This window comes from Protopterus annectens, chromosome 4.part0 (genome assembly GCF_019279795.1).
Source record: "Protopterus annectens isolate FY-2018-M chromosome 4.part0, PAN1.0, whole genome shotgun sequence".
Taxonomy (NCBI): domain Eukaryota; kingdom Metazoa; phylum Chordata; order Ceratodontiformes; family Protopteridae; genus Protopterus; species Protopterus annectens.
Window position 1 is genome coordinate 243,174,706 of NC_056733.1, and position 12,656 is coordinate 243,187,361.

The window sequence follows — 12,656 nt, forward strand, 5'->3', positions numbered from 1 at the left end:
AGTTGTGGCCCCTCCTTTGTAGAGAGGAATAACTGTTGCTGTGTGCCATTCTATGGGCACGTAGCCTGTGGAGAGGCTGAAGGTGAACAGCGTGTTTAGGTGGGGGGGGTTAGTTCGTTCTGTAGTTCGTGCAAGACGCAGCCTGGGACACCATCTGGTCCCATTAATTCTGTGTTTTTGGCTTTTGAAAGGGCTGTTTTCACCTGTGCGTCTGTGATTTTTCAGACACTACACTTTTTCAGTATTGTTTTTGGCCCTTTTGGAGGTGAGAGGGGGGTGAAGTTTACACTGAATCTATCTGCCAGGATGTTGGCAATATCAGTAGGTTCAGTATATTTTGTGCTATTTTTCACTAGTTCAGTGCATATCTGCGAGTTGCCACTTAGATTCTTAACATAGCTAAAGAAGGCTTTGTGGTTATCTTTTGAATCCTTGGCTATTTTTCTTTTGAAGTGATGATTTCATGAGGGACCTCAGTTTCTTACTAATACTGATCAGGGATGTCTTTCCTTCTTGGGATTTGCTTTTTTTCTGAACTAGTTTCCTCCTTCTATTGTATAGCCTGTTTATTGCAGGGGTCCACCAAACTGGTTTCCTTCTCTTAGAGGAGTGAGTCTTGGTTTTGCTAGGGATAGCATGATCCATGCATCCTTGTAGGTGCTCATAGAGTGCATTTATAAATATTTCTGCATCTTGGGCAGCGTTATCCTTTAGCGTGGGGGCTGTGAAACCTACCACCTCTGTCTTAAGTAAGGTGAAGTTTGCTTTAGAAAAGTTTTTTACTGTGGTTTCCTTAGTTGGGGGTGGTGGTGGGGTGTGGACATTCAGAGTGATTAGTTTATGGTCTGATCTAACCAGTGATGGGTTGACCTCCGGTGTGGAACACCTGTCGCCCATGTTGGTGATGACCAGGTCCAATATGTTTTCACCTCTGGTAGAGTAGTTTACCAGCTGATCCAGGGCATTTGAGTTAATGAATTCTAGGAAGCACTGGGCCTGGGAATTTGTACTCGAGTAGTTTTCCCAGTGAATGGTAGGGTAATTGAAATCACCCAATATCAGGGTGTTTTTGGTAGGACCTTCATGTTTTCCAGTGTCTCCAGAAAGGTGGAGTGGTGGTCCTGGGTCATGGAGGGTCATCTGTAGCAAGCCACAATTTGCATTGCAGATTTGCCCGATGTTAGTTGCACATGGATGATCTCAGAGGTATCATGCTGCACCACTAACCTGGAGGTGTAGGTATCCTTGATGAATATGGATACACCCCCTCCTTTTGTGTTTTGGTCCGTGTTCTGTGGCCGAAAGATGCGGTATGTGTTGTAGCCCGGTAGTGCTGGAGTGTTCTCTGAAGCCTTGAACCAGGTTTCATTTACTGCACAGATGTCGACCTTCTCCATACTGAGGAGTGCTTCGAGCGTGTGCATTTTGAGATTTAAACTCCTGGCATTGAATAGCATAACCCTCAGTTTTTTGTTAATTGTGCTATTTACGGAGGTGGGTTTGACTTTTGAGCCTTGCCTAAAAAAGGCACTATGGGGGCAGCGAGAGCCTTGGCCAGTATTCAAAAGCCTAGAGGTGACAGGTACAAGCCATCTCTTGCGAAGCAACGTGGCTTGTCGAGCATGTCATCCCAGGCTGACAGACACTGGATCCCCTTTGAATGACACCAAAAGCTTAGCCAATTGTTGAAATTGATAATTTTTTCCTTATACTGAGGTATCATACTTGGTGAGGGCAGGATGCTACTTAGGATCAGGGTCATACCAGTCTGGGCTACATGATCAGAGAGCTCTTCCATGTCTCTTTTCATGTAGTCCAGGGAGGTACGTCTCAGGTCATTCACACCAACATGAACAATGACAGAGTCATGTCTGTACTTGTTCTGGAGTGACCTGAGTGCTTGTGTTATGTGGCGGATTCTGGCTTCTGACAGGCAGCTAACAGTAACCTTCTGCTTGTCCAGCCTAGTGAGTGGGACGTCAGTGTGCCTGACTATAGAGTCACCTATTACTAGTGTGTTAGGTATGTTATTTCGCCTTAAGGGCTGTGATTGTGCAGCACACTGATTTTGTGTTTTATGTGTTGTCTGGTTTGTGATGGGAAGTGCAGGTTGTTTGGGTGTCTGCTTTGGAAGTCTCTGATGCTTTTGCAGGTTTTTATTTAGAGCCTCCAAGTATGATTTTGTGTATTTATGTGTATTTTTGCCAGTGCTGGTTTAGTAGGTCTGTGCGCGGCTGGAGTTGCGGTGCAAGTGTTAACCTTCTCCTCTTACTGTCTGTTCCAGTCTTGGGTAGAGACAGCTTAGCTTCCAGTTTGGCTGTATAATTGCATCTCTCGCATATGTCAGTGTTTTGTGGTAGGAGGAGAGGGTTGTCTGTGTACATGAGGCAGTTGTAACATTGCCTCAGGATACCCAGATTCTCCAGCTGGACTGGAGAGTGCACCTGAAGTTGCCCTTTGGTCATGCCTAAATAGTAGGGTGAGCTGCTTAGTAGCTTGGTTGGTGAGGGGTGAATAAAGAGCCTTGCCCTGCTGGGCAATCAGTGTCAGGGTATATTAGTGCTTGCTATTAGGTCTGAGCAAGTGCTGGGTTGTAAGATGCTTTTTGATTGCTTAGGTTGAGAGTTAGACTAGTTTCAAGGGAAAAACTGAAGAGGAGACTTAGTGGAGCCGGGAATAATTTAACCGTAGCTAACTGGCACTGCCCGGTGCACAAAACCGTGCAAACACGGTTTTTATATTAGGGAAATGAAAGAGATAGAAATTAGCCCAGAATGGCCAATAAACTACTAACTTCTGAGCTGGAGCCACTCCTCCAGGAACAGATAGGTTGCTCAAAGCTCCCCTCTCTCACAGGTGAACAGAGAAACTTCCTTCTATCCAAGTAAGGTATGGGCAACTCAGAAACTAGTATTACAGCTTTGTTTTTTTGAAAAGATAAGGCAAAAAACAGTAAGAAATACACTTAAAACAGCTTTAAATGACTACAAACAATCAGAAAAGGCTATCGCACTCTAGTGTGTAGCCTACAACAGTTAAACAAATTATTTAAACAAAAAACAACTTTTTAAAAGTGCAGGCAGTCAAATAAGTACAATATGTGAAAAAAAACAAGCTTTTAAATCACAATAAATGCTGGAACATCTGCGTTTAGGTGGAAAACAGTTAAGTACAGCAAGAAAGTACAGAAAACTCATATTTAATAACTCCAAAGTCTCTCTCCTAAGCTAGAAGGCTTGTATTAGTTTAAGGATTTCTGGTGCTACCCAGTAGGTTAGTTACAGGAAAGATGGGAACAAGCGCGGATGTGGTCTTTTAAACCAGAAAGTAGAAAGAGACGGACAAACTGTCCAAATGGTTAATAAACTACAATTTCTGGTCCAGGAACCTCTCCTCTCATGATAAACAGGCTACCTAGTGCTTACCACTCCCACTGATAAGCTAGAAGGCTTTCCTCCAACACAGAAAGGCTTGCGGGGCTCAGAAGCTTACCAACAGTCCTGGATACAGCAACTCTGTATCTGGACTAGGCTAATTACAGGAAAGGTGGGAAACAAGCGCAAGTGTGGCTTTTAAACCAGAACGTTGAAAGAGATGGAAAACAAAATGCCCAAACGGCCAGTAGCTACCTCTTTGTCTTAAACTTTCAGCTAAATAAATAAAATTTCTCTCATCCACTCTTTATTTTTAGTTATTATAATAATATTTGCATAACACATCACACTTGGAATTTCAACCTCCATTTGAATTTTATAACTTTCATTCTTCACTTTCTGATTTACATAACTACTGTACTCATAACCAAAGCAAATAAAATACTGCTCACGGAACACCCTTGCCTTATACCTTTATTCATATCTATTTTTTTTACTTATCCATCCATTAACTAATACCCTTTTTTATTATTCTCATAGGCTGTTATGCACAGTTGCATGACCTTATTATTAATATTGTACATATCCATTATTTTCCACAAATTATCATGCTGTATAAAATCAAATGCTTTATTAGTATCACCTACCATAAGTTTTACATCTTCTTTATAGGATCATAGGACATTACTAGGCTAATGGCCCTAGTGCCCTTACAAGCCTAGCTAAGTTCTACCCTTATTTCCATGATCAACACCTAATGCTCATGTCCAAGAGGGACACAGGTGGAACCCCCAGGTGAATTTATGGTTACCCATGCAATCATCCAGATTGCATTTGAAGAAGGGCAATGAGGTGCTTTGTTTGACATAAAGTGGGAGCCTGTACCAAAGGTATGGTAACCTCTGGGAGACAAATCTGTCCCTCCAGCAGGTTCTATTAATGTCACATACCAGATTAAAGTCTTTAGAGTGAGTAACCCGTGTACCATTTGACTTGCAGATATGCAGCATTTCCAATAAAGCAGGGTCAGAGATTGCCTTATATGCAAGGCAGAGATTTCCTCTGAGTAGTCTGTATGAAACAGGATAAATTGTCAGTGATTTCAGATGATTCCCATAGGACAGATGCTGAAGACCTTGAATTTTCCTTGTGAGGAACCTTTGTGGTTTCTCCAATTGCTGCAGGTGCTTGGAAAGGTACATACCAAAAGGGGCGTTATACTCAGTTATTGGCCTGATGAGGGAAGAGTACAGGGAGGTTATAACTTCTTTTTTTTCTGGAGGCAATGCCCACACTTATGAAATGAGCAATATAGAATATCCTTCTTACCACTTTGAGGACAAGGTGATCAAAGGTAAGATTGCTGTCAACCTGTTGCCCAGGTCTCTCACCACTGAGTATGTACATAGGTTATTGCTATTGATGTGAGAGTTAGCAGGAACATCGCTCTTACTGAAAGGGATGATAAAACTTTTTTTGCATTGAGTTTAAGGTCATCACTTTGGTACCAATCATTTGTTTGTGTAAGACCCTCTTGAACGATGTTGACATCATTTGCAGATTCTATGACCGCTCCCAGTTTGCAGCCATCTGCAAACTTTGTCAGCCACAGACCTTTAGTTTTTGCTTGTACTTTGGAGAAATGGATTCCAAACAGTAGTGGTCCCAGGACTGATCCCTGTGGAGCACCACTGGTTACAGGTCTGTTGTTGGAGGTGGATTCCCCTATTTTGACTTTCTATTTATGTAATCATCTGTAATTCTTCTCACTATAATTAGTAATTCCTGACCCCTTTCCTCTTATACCATACACACTTTTCTCTTTGATATACTGCATCTTATTTTCAAATCTCTTTTGCATTATTTTCATAAATATCTTATAATCTATATTATTTAAAAAGTACGGTTGTGTAAAATCTTACCATAATGGTAGATGTCATTGCCTTCACTGCTGCAGTATTCTTAACAGATGGGATTCCCTGCTGTGGAAGCCCGAAGTCCAGCCAGTCAACCAAAGCCTACTGTTGCTTTAAGGTATGCCAAATGTCACCCAAATGCTCCTTGCGTAGAGTAGGGCATAAAGGTAACATTCAGGTGTAACCATCTATAGAACTGATTGTCCAAATAGGAACACCAGTCCAAGGAATCCAAGAGATAACCTGTACATCCAGGAAGGCAAAGGACTAGGGGGATGGAGGGAGGGGGCAAATACTGCAGCAGTGAAGGCAAGAACATCTACCATTATGGTAAGATTTTATGCAACTGTACTATGTCCTTACATTCACTACTGCAGTATTCCTAACAGATAGGAGAGTGCCAAAGCTCAGGAAGAAACTTAGGAGGAGGAAGGAGCAGATTAGTCCCCTAAAAAGCCATGAAGACTGGCACTAGCAAAAGCAGCCCTAGCTCTAGAGATATCATCCAACTTGTAGTGCTTGGTAAAGGTATGCACAGAAGTCCAGGTAGCTGCTTCAAGAAGAGAATTAATATCTAAGCCCTTGAAAAAAGCACCAGAAGAAGTCACAGCTCTAGTAGAATGAGTCTTAACTGAAGAAGGAAGCCCCTTGCCATGAAAAGTGTAACAAAAGGAAATAGCCTTAGAAATACAAAAAGAAATAGTTTGCTTGAATACCGCTCATCCCAAAGATTTAGGATGAAAAGAAACAAGCAAATGATCAGATTTTGTAATAGCCTTAGTTGTATCCAAATAAACCTTGAGTTGCTTATGCACATCCAAAGTATGCAGCACCCTCTCACTGTCAGATTGTGGATACAGGAAAAAAGTAGACAGATTAATAGACTGATTAAGTGACAGCTCATTAACCACCTTAGGCATAAAAAAAGGATTAGTGCACAAGGACACCCTGTCCTCATGAAAGATCAAAAAAGGAGGACAAGCCATGAGGCCTTGCAACTCATACACCCATCTGGCAGAAGTAAGAGCTAACAAGAGAACAGCCTTCCAAGAACAATGTTGGAAGCTGAAGCAGCAGGCTCAAAAGGAGCCTGAGGTAACTTCTCCAAAACAAAATTAAGATTTCAGGGGGAGAAGAACAGGCTTCTTGGGAGGTCTAATATTAAGTATGCCTTTAAGAAATTGTTTAACCTCAAATCTGGAGACTAAAGGAGGAGAAGAAGGCAGACAAACAGAAACAGCTGATAGGTGGGCCTTAACAGAAGAATAGGTCAAACCAGCATTGAGCAACTCACACAAATAAGAGAGAACCAAAGGAACATCCACAGTAAGTGGGTCCAAGTTATGAGAGAGACACCCAATAGAAAATATCTTTCATTTGGACAAATAGGATTTCCTAGTAGTAGGTTTTCTGGCCTTCTGCAGGACTTGCAGCATGTCCTCAGAAAATAAGGTGTCTATGAGGAATCAGAATCCTATCACCCACAGTGTCAGTTGAAGCATGGACAGGTGCAGATGGTTGAGACATCCCCTGTCTTATGTGACTAGATCCACCCTTTGAGGTAACTTGTGGTGATTAAACCTGGCTAGAAGCAGAAGAAGAGGGAGCCAGTGCTGTTGCAGCCATAACAGAGTCACCAACAATATTTTGGGACCATCCTGTTAAATCTTCAACAGGACTTTCAGAGTAAGAGGAAGAGGAGGGAATGCGTAAGAAACATCCCCTTCCAAGAAAATGACAGGGTGTCCACCTTCCACATCAGAGGACCTGGGACTCCAACACAAAACAGAGGAAGTTGTTTGTTTAGAGGGGGAGGTAAAAAGATCCACTTGAGGAGTACCCCACTAGTGGATAATGTCTAGAAACACATCCACGTGAAGCACTCATTCATAGGACTGAGTTAAGGATCTGTTCAGAGTGTCTGCCCTGATGTTCTGACTGGAAGGGGATATAAACTGCCTGAAGAGTCACTTGATACTTGATAGCAAGATCCCATACCAGACGTGCCATTCAGCAAAGAAGATAAGAGCTCGTTCCTCCCTGTTGTTGATATAGCACCTCTCTATGGTAGTCTCTGTGAACACCTTGAGAGGGCCTGGAGAGAAAAGAGGATGAAAGGCATGAACAGCCAGCATTAGAGCGCTCATCTCTTTGACATTGATGTGTTCCTTCTGCTGATGAGGCAACCACACCCCGTGTACCTTTAGGGAGCCACATGTCAACTCCCATGCTATTTCTAAGGCATCTGTGAACAATTTCTGAGAAGGAAGACAGGGATGAAAAGGGATCCCTGGATTCAGAGACAACTGCTGAATCCAGCAATGAAGTTCCTGTCTGAGACAAGGAAGAAGAGGAACTACAAAGTCTGAAGAATCTGCATGTTGAAGCCATACTGACTTCAGAAACCACTGAAACTTTCTCAAATGAAAGTTTGGCCAGAGGAAGCATTGGAATGGTGGATGCCATGAAACCCAGAGCTCTCAGAAACTCCCTGGTGGTAATGGAAGCCAGAGAAAGAACAGTGTGAAAGAAAGAAATGAGAGTTGATGATGTTCCACTGCAGGGAATCCCATTTGTTAAGAACACTGCAGCAGTGAATGTAAGGACATCTACTGGTCTCCAATTGTTTATATCTACTCCTTATCCCTTTTTTCCATATAAATTTTAATATTCCACTATACAGTTTCTGATATTTTAATCTGTCATTCAACCATTCATTAAATACACATAATAAATAGTTTTTTCTTCTGCCATTCTTCTAGATTTATATACATTTCAAACCCAACACCATCTGGGCCTGATACTGATTCAATATTTAACTGTTCAAATGCTTTTTCTAATTCATGTAATGTAATCATATTTCCAAGTTGACTATTATTTTGCTCAGAGAATCTTCCCATTCCTTTATATTGTATCTCTTTTCGTCTTTTCTTACTGAACATTTCTTCTACATAACTTACAAGCAGGATGACTCTCTAAAGCTACTCCTTGGAATGTCACTGATGTCTGTATTAGAGACAGCCTCTAAATGCTTCAGCATCCATGCACACATCTACATATACTCCTTAAAATAACCCTAGGTTATCAAAACTTGTCAGATACATTTGAGATTCATGGCTAGGTTTAAAAAGCCCCATGAGTTCATTAGCCTAGTAATCACCTATGAACATTTGAACTTATACAGCAAATTAGGTGTTCACCCCCTTCAACAACCTGTGCCAATACTGCTCCTCAGCTAACTTCAGAGGCATCCATGAACAATGCAAACTATGTAGAGAAGTCTGGCACTAAAAGGATGGTTTCAGAACAGAAAATACTTTTTAACTTCTTGAATGCCTGGTCTGTCTCTTTCATCCATGTGACATATAGGGGATCTTGTCCTTGGTTAAATTAGTCAAGGGGAATAAAAGCACAGTTATCAGCCTTCCATCTTCAAAATATGGAGCACTGCCTCTTACAATGTGAAAAAATTGGCAAAATATGAAACACTTACTAAAAAGTTGCAGGCAGCTTCATCTTGGAAGGTTACAGCATGGTTAAAATGTGCAAGATTATATTTATTAAAAAAAGTTATTTTGGTGGATTAATATGATTCAGTAATGTTTACTAAGGCTGTTTGTTAAAAATTATTAAAGAGTGTGTGGTAGACACTTTCAATGTGGAACAGTGTGGAACATGGACCTTTTAAGACTCAAAATAAGGCACATTACTCATAATGAAATACAGCTTGGAGGTATGAACGCAATAGAAATGAAATTTGGTTTAAATTTGTGACCTATCCCAAAAAGATCTTGACTTGCCTTTGGATGGTGGATATAGGAAGGTATGTATGGTCTCCACCTTTTCTTCCTGGGGTTTTGTTGCAACCTCTCTATCCCGTATCACAACTATCAGGCTTCAGCCACACAATTTATGTTGAATTAGCTTAAAACATCTTCTCTTAAGGAAGCTACAGCAGTTTAGACTTTGGTAAGGTGATCTTTCAAGTCTTCATAAAACACAATAACTACATAATCAAGGTAAGCTGTTGTATACCTGGTGGACAGGTCTAAGAGTCCCATGTAAACATAGTTTGTACAAAGTGAAGGTCAGATGACATCACCTTATAATGAAATGGTCATCATGCGTGGAGTTAATTGGATTTGCCAGTAACCCTTAGTCAAGTCCAACATGGAGAGAAATACAGCCTTTCCCAACTTTTCTGTCAGTTCATTCTATCTTTATAGATATAACTCACTTTGGAAGCCAATAATTGTACAAGATAGCCAAATAAAAATTGCACACAGACTATATTTTTGTTTGAAAAGAAATACAGGAACTCATTTTCTGAGTATTCCAGCTCAGCTTCACTACTAGTATCTGGTAACCAATATCATACCTCATCTTAGCCAGTTAACAGAGATGTCAAATTAATGATGGTGTTCTTTATTACCATCAAAATTATATTCAAGGAGATCTAGTTCATGGGGTACCAAACTAATTTGGGACCACTTCCCCCATAAAATTCTACATGCAGAGCTGCTGAAGAACTATGCTGAGACTTTTGTTGTAACTGACCCTCCTTACCCATAACCCATCTTTGTCTTCTATTGTTCTGGTTTTCATTAATTCCAGTGTTTAAAAACAGAATAACACTATCTCAGGCAACTTATTGCACAGTGTCATCTCCTTCTCTGTGAAGTAATTTTTCCTTACATTCTTGATCCATCATCATTCAACCTGCCACTCACTGTGTGTTCTCCCAATTTTCCTCTGCACCTCAATTTCCTTCTCTTAATTTGTTGGTGAAAAGGTGTGCTGAAATCATTGCCCTTTGACTTGTTGTCATCTTTCTGATGTATACATGTCTAGCTTTTTCTTTTGGGGCTCTTTGCTACCGCTGTCTGCCAATCATTAGAGCATCTCTTGGTCTTTCATTCCCTTCCCTTCACTGGGTGAGCGCCAACGAAGAGGGATCTTTACTCCTGCAGTCAGCAAGGGAGCTTTGAACATTGTTTTCATTTTTCTCTCATTCCTAATGAGCACACACCAGCCAAGGCAGTGGGGTGGGACATGCAATAGATTAACCACAAAGGGCAAGCCTCAGTTGTGCAAGGGGAATTGACTTCAAGCAGCCCTGCCCCCTCCCCCTACGAAAATTTGTGGTGGCCTCTTTAGCCTCCAACATGAAGACTGTATCACACTGTGTGGCTCTAAGTGCATGCAAACACCTTCCTCACCCCAGTAGAGGAAAGTCAGCCACAACCCTTTATTTCTCCCCTCCCTGCCTGGCTGCTCTAGTGCTGGGGCAATTAATTGAATCCCACTTACCTGGGTCACAGTCAGGCCTCCATCCTTCTGTGTTATGGAGCCAGAAAGTACTTCTGCTACTACTGACCTCACCCACCTGGTAACTTTAGTGTATATTCTCTGCCATCCTAGTCTAATTCATTTTCTATGGTGCCATCACAGAGCACAGTACTTTAGATGCAGACATAGCATTGTCTTGTGCCATGAAAGGATATCTGTATCATATCTGAAATCCACTCCCTTAGCTGCACCCTTCAGGGAGTTGTTGGCCTCCACCATCCATCACTACTGTTCTCTCTGTAATGCATCAGTGATCCTGATCCTGACAGGTTAGTTATACACCTCCACCCCAGCCTTCCCTGTTATCCTCAATAAACACTAGAAACCACAGGACTCTAACCTAGCCCCACAGTTACTGTTTGTCTTCATTAAATATTAACCACATTTCAAGCACAGACGGATGCTTACTGGTGTAGCTTGTAAACTTGGAATCAATAATCCGGTATCAGCTGACTAAGTCAGGGCACAACTTAGACTTTTAAGCAGTTGTTTAACAATGGAGACCAAACTTACATTACATGAAGTCCCTCCCAGAATGGGACTTCCTCTGCTCTCTTTATTTATCCATCTTGTTTACTTCTTAAAGTTTAGTTTTTAGAACAAAAAGCACATAAAGTTTCATGTAGTGAAGGTGCTGTCCTCTGGTGGTGTTTCGGTGTGATATTTTATTTTTGCTGAAGTATGATTTTAATCGTATTAAACAATGGTCTCAGTTTTTTTCCAAGAAAACATCAGAGGTGTAGTCTCCCAAAGACTTTTTAAAACATCACCTTCTGTTATTCTTTGTAGAAAATGTCGTATTTATGAAAATCATGACTGCCTAGAACAGCATAATGTATTTCCTTCCTGTTTGAAGATAATCTTAATGATTTGTACCACAAACATAATTCAGTAAGCAGTATGCAAGTGTACATTTTTTTTTATCTGAGCATAACACCAGTGCAAATTTGCAGCTCTTCTGTAACTGAATTATAGAATCCTAGCTGCCGTTTCAGAATACCCCCACCAGAAAGTCCATTGTCTTCTTTAGATAGAAAGTTGTACACAATTCCCCCATCCCTGGAATCATGTTAGAGGTTAATATTTGATAAGTACATCTCTTGATTTGGTGTGAAGTGGTGAATTTATTTTTACATGTAGTTCATGGTCCAGCTGCCCATCTTACTTCTACGTATACCACAACTGCAGTCCCTATGTATTACCTCCCTTCAATGGTCAGTATCCCACCGCCTCATAACCATCACAAAAATGCATCACTTTGCAGAGTCACTGCCATGTCTGCCAATATTCAGTTTTATCACTTCCCTGCAGCCATAACATTATGAAGTTAATGCCTGCTTAGCCCTACATTTGTGTATGCTGTACTGTGCAAGATAAACAGAACACACCTACATCAGCCATAAGCGAAACTGTAAACAAAATAAAAATGATGTACATACAATTATCTAGTCTCCTTTGACTGTCCAAATGACAATATAAATAACTTATTCTATGTTTTACTGATAGGGCGGCCACGGTGGTGCAGTGGTTAGCATTGCTGCCTCACAGCAAGAGGTTCTCCAGTTCAATCCTCGGCTGGGGTGCCTTCTGTGCGGAGTCTGCATGTCCTCCCTGTGGTCGCGTGGGTTTCCTCCGGGTGCTCCGGTTTCCTCCCACATCCCAAAGACATGCTGCAGGTGGATTGGACACTCTAAATTGGCCCTAGGTGTGCGTGTGAGTGTGCCTTCTGTGGAAGGTTGGGCCGGCTGGCAACTCGACACCGTAAAACTCCACTACCATTCAATGTGCGGACAAGGTGATCCGCTGTGGCGACCCCTAACCGGGAAAAAGCCGAAAGAAGAAGAAGAAGAATTCTATGTTTTACTGATAAACCCCACATTCTGCATTTTCTCATTCACTTTAACAAAAATATGTCAAAATAAATTACTCGATATTTTTTATATCTTTAGTTGTTAAGTTCCTATATTCTCGACGTGGATGACTGGTGTTCCTGCTCATTTCTTACTGCTGATCCTCA